This window comes from Oncorhynchus nerka, linkage group LG25 (genome assembly GCF_034236695.1).
Source record: "Oncorhynchus nerka isolate Pitt River linkage group LG25, Oner_Uvic_2.0, whole genome shotgun sequence".
Lineage (NCBI taxonomy): Eukaryota > Metazoa > Chordata > Actinopteri > Salmoniformes > Salmonidae > Oncorhynchus > Oncorhynchus nerka.
This window is the reverse complement of record NC_088420.1, coordinates 38,285,336-38,290,469: the sequence shown is the minus strand read 5'-3', so window position 1 is coordinate 38,290,469 and position 5,134 is coordinate 38,285,336. Positions and strand designations below refer to the sequence as shown.

The following is a 5,134-nucleotide window of genomic DNA, read 5'->3' as shown; positions in this document are numbered from 1 at the left end:
TATAAATAAATATATATGTATATTGTCACATACAACAACTAGGAGCAAATTAGATACTGACAGAACTGGCAAAGCCTCCAATGACATGACGTGTCGGTCACAAAGACCTTTCTCAAGGCCATGACCGAAATGTTGGATGTTCGCAAATGTTACACAACTGTTTTGAATAGTGTGCTACTAAAGGAACATTAGCCAGGGCATTTGATTGGCTAAAACCTTGACCCCTCAGAAAATGAACGGTCAGATAAAGAGGGGGCGGATTTCCAATAAGTAAACAACGCTCCATCTGTTATAAAGGTGGCCGCAATTCCTTCATCCTCATCACAGCATCCAGTGAACATTGCGGATTAGTTCTTGTAGCGAAGCCATTGCGATGAAGTGGAGTGCAGTTTGTCTAGTGGCAGTGGCCACGCTTGGCTGGCTGTGTGATGCTCAGGTTTACATTGAAAAACCAGGGTGGCCACCCAACCAGACACCGTCATGGCCTGACTATGCCCCTCAGAAGCCTGTTCAACCTCTTCCAAGACCTGCCCAGCCCCCTCAGAGGCCTGCCCAGCCCCCTCAGAGGCCTGCCCAGCCCCCTCAGAGGCCTGCCCAACCCCCTCAGAGGCCTGCCCAACCCCCTCAGAGGCCTGCCCAACCCCCTCAGTGGCCTGTTCAACCCCCTAAGTGGTCTTCCCAACCCCCTCAAAGACCTGCCCAACCCCCTCAGAGGCCTGCCCAACCCCCTCAGTGGCCTGTTCAACCCCCTAAGTGGCCTGTCCAACCCGGTACGCCGCTTCAGAGGCCTAAATTCCCCTCTGACCCAGGCTCAAAGCAGAGCTGTGATGTTGATGGCCAACACAAGGTGCAGTGTGGACTTCCTGACATCACTGCCGCCCATTGTGATGCCATTAACTGCTGTTTTGATGGACGGATGTGCTTCTACGGAAAATCAGGTATGTTTTTGACCATGCTCATTTTACTTTAGAACTCTATGTTGTAAACAGTACGGTTTTATTTTATGTACTGCCCCCTCAGAGAAACTTGTTTATCGCACTTCACCAGAAAACAAATCATTGTATTCTGAACTCTCACTGATTCCACTTCCACTTATATATGGACAATTTTTATCCAAAGCAGTTTAATATCAACATGTTCCAACATGCTCCAATTTACTCAAGGACACTAAGTTCATGTTTTTGTTATGCTCTTTGTCACCAGTGACTGTTCAGTGTACCAAGGATGGCCAGTTTGTGGTGGTGGTGGCCAGGGATGCCACTCTGCCCAGCCTGGAACTGGACTCCATCAGCCTGCTGGGGACAAACGGACCCCACTGCCATGCTATTGGCACAACTTCTGTCTTTGCCATCTACCAGTTTAAAGTCACTGAATGTGGAACTGTCATGACGGTACGTATCACCTGTGCCTGGCTTCCGTCTCAGTACAGGGAAGTAGCTCCTATCTCCTTCAAATCATTGGATCACATCTTCTGTATTGGTTGCAACAATGATCATATCATGATCATATCACTGATTGTTTATTCAGGTTTAAAGATGCTGCCACATTGTGACAAAAGCTCGTTGTCAAAGCTATGGTGATTTTGCCTCTTAAAGATGACCTGTATAACATAGTTGTGTTTATTGCAGGAGGAACCTGATACTATTATCTATGAGAATAGGATGTCCTCTTCATATCAAGTGGGGGTTGGCCCCTTTGGCTCCATCACCAGGGACAGCCAATTTGAGTAGGTGATATAAAAAAAAATGATTATAATAACAACACAAAAACATCAACATCCTAAGGAACCATCACTTTAAATTGTTGTGTACTATATATGGGGCCAGGGGCCTCATTTATCAACCGTGTATACATCAAATTCTGGGGTACGTGGAGATTCTAGGATTAGCTTGAGCAACAAATTATTGGGATCATTCAACTGTCGAACGCAGCACATACTCATGTTTTCATTGATAAATTAGAGCCATACTATATTTTTGCACTCGTGAAAATACGAATTGTTGTTGAATATTTGGCTTATCCTGCTTTGGTATAGGCTCTGAATTTAAATAGGCTATGATGTTGCATTCCCATCAATACTGTAGCCTACCCAATTTAAATAGGCTACCGGTCTTTACTTCCGAGCATGTTTGGCTATTAAATGAGCAATGGATAAATGGTAGGCTATTATTTGTTGTGTAGTGGGAATAAACCAGTCGTGAGAAAAGGAGAGACAGAATTTAGGCCTATATAATCAAAGTTTTTTAAAAACACATTGGGCAACATACATTACCAATGGAAAATGTATAAATGTTATGATTAACCCTGTCCTTATTAGCCTACCATTATTATAATTCCTGTACACATTAATTTCCTTCAAAAATAACAATATTTGCTTGCAATACAATTGATCAACCGCTCTAAGTTCTGTGTACGCACAGTCAGAGATTTGCATGGAGATACCCACACTTTCCTGTCAACAAGGATAAATGCCAACCTTTATGGGAAAACTGGCGAACACAAGGTTTAGAGTCTCTTTTGTGTGCATTCACCTTTGATAAGTGAGATCCCTGGTTGGAACTTTTAACAAGACACTGGAGTTAACGCAATTTTTATTGTTAAATAAGCAATGGGATCTTTAGTCATCACCTTATATGTCCTGCTTTAAAGTCTCTCAGACACCTTCAAGATGTCTGACCACACGCCATTTCTTCCCAGTCTAACATTCCAGTGCAGATATAAGGGCAGTACCATTGTGGCTGTGGTTATTGATGTGAAGCCGGTTCCTCCTCCATATCCTGATATAGCTCCTGGACCCCTCACAGTTGAGCTCAGACTCGGCAGCGGATCATGCCTTACCAAGGGATGTAATGAAGGTATGTGGCACTATATTAATTGATTGGTTGGTTGGATTAATAACTGGGTGAATGAATTAATCTTTCCTCTTTTGAAACAGATGAAGTGGCCTACAGCTCTTACTACACAGAGATAGACTACCCTATCACCAAGGTCCTCAGGGATCCTGTGTACACTGAGGTTCGCATCCTGGCGAGAACAGATCCCAACATTGTGCTGACCCTGGGTCGCTGCTGGGCTACCACAACCTCAAACCCTCTCAGCCTGCCCCAGTGGGACCTTCTCATTGATGGGTAAATATCTGAATAGGTAGTAGTAGAAGTAGTAAACATTTTAGTAACTGTTTCGTCCAATTACTGTTCTGCCCTTCCTTGTGAAGCTGAGGAAAATGTTTAGCAGCTCTTGGAGTTATTCACTTAAAAATATTAGTCTTTATTATCAAAACCAATGTGTCATCTCATAGCCTTGATCAATGTATTTGCCGTTGCTGGTGTAACGGGGGTAACGGCAAATTGAGAGTCGTAACATGGCATGCGGCATGCCAACCCTGACGCAGACAGACACTTGACCATGACTCTGTCTGTCTGTCTGTCTACGTCTCACTCTCTCTGTCTCTCTCTCTCTCTGTTCATATCATTAGATGTCCTTACCAGGATGACCGTTACCTGACCACTCCCATCCCTGTGGGACCCTCTTCGGGTCTGTCCTACCCAACCCACTACAGGCGCTTCGTCCTTAAGATGTTCACCTTTGTGGATCCAATGTCTATGGCCCCCCTGAGGGAGACGGTATGACCATAGAGATAGATTTATGTTACATATTTACAGATATTGTTCTATTTAATTCTGAGGGTATGACTGTGTTCTAATTCTACTGGAACCATAGAGTTCAAATTAATCATAATAATAATAAGAGGTTTGAAACAACTACATTGATGTTGTTGATTATCATGCTAACACTGTTTATTAAATTCATGCATGAAATAGAAGTGCTGTACTTTATGCTTACATTAGATTTTTGAAAACACTTTTCACTGTCCTATTACAATTAGTATTTGTGATATTATTGCCACTAATTACTGGTAATTAATGATTTAACAAAATTGTGTCGGCTTGCTTGGTCACAATTGGTACTTTCTGGTAGGCCTATTTCTTACAATTACATAAGTAATATAAAAGCATATAGTTTACATAAATATTAAACTACTCTAATTTATTCTTGGGTAGTAATTATCTGGCTAGATACTTATTGCATTTTTAAAAACCAATCTGTACTGTCTCTTGCAGGTGTTCATCCATTGTAATACAGCTGTGTGCCTGCCATCCCAAGGAGACAGCTGTGAACCAAGATGCTACAGAAAGAGTGAGTTACTTTTCTATGATAGGCTGCATTGCATTCCAGCAAATAGTTTCAATCCCTTCCACCCTTCCCTATAGTTTGAGTCTCGTCCCTCTCTCTGCAACTGACCACATAAAATGTTTTTTTTTCAGGGAGAGACATTCCTGCTGCAGTTCAGAAGACCACCAGAATCAAGTCTAATTTGGTTTCCAGTGGCGAACTGATCCTGACTGACCCAAGGGAGCTCACCAACTAGAAAATCTTTTGACTTAACTCAAGCACTTTGTCACCGTGGTGCTGTCGGCTGTTATGATGACTTCACAGTGAGGCATGTGCAAATAAATCTGACTGTCCTCAAACTTGTTGTTCATACATTTTTGGTTATAGTTCCATTCATTCCATTCGGTCATTACAGTGAGCCTTCCTCCACTTTAAAGTGATACAAACCTCCACTGGTGTGTGTGTGTGTGTGTGTGTGTGTGTGCGTGTGTGTGCGTGTGAGTGTGCACGTGCACGCGCATGTGTGTATGCGAGCGTGCGTGCATAACGGAGGTGAAGCGCATAGTTTGAGCCCTAGTCCGTCACATTGGTGTCAGAAGTGACAGGCTTGGCCCAAGTGATGAGTAACCTTGTCTTGGAGATTAATTGTATTATCCCCATCCTTGAGCTAGTGTATAGGCTTTAGATCAGTGGGCTAACACATTATTTTGACGTTTGACTTTTGAGGATATATTCAAGATATTGTTTTTAAATCAGAAAGAAATTACACAGCCCAAGCTTTTAATTCAAAATATTTATGGCGTTGTACTTTTAAATTTGAAAGCCTATTTCAAAATAGTCAATCTGGCTATGAACTTTCCTCTTGAAGAACTAGTTCAGGATTTTACAACTTATTGTTAGATGGTTCCACATCCTTAAAGTAGTTTATGTGCCAGGAGAAATTTGAATCCATTGTTCGGTT

General features: G+C 42.4%; 1 pseudogene; it reads left to right on the top strand.

Annotated features, from left to right (window-relative positions):
- Positions 1 to 490: 490 nt before the first annotated feature.
- LOC115109488 (zona pellucida sperm-binding protein 4-like) lies at positions 491 to 4,526 on the top strand (annotated as a pseudogene).
- Positions 4,527 to 5,134: the final 608 nt, after the last annotated feature.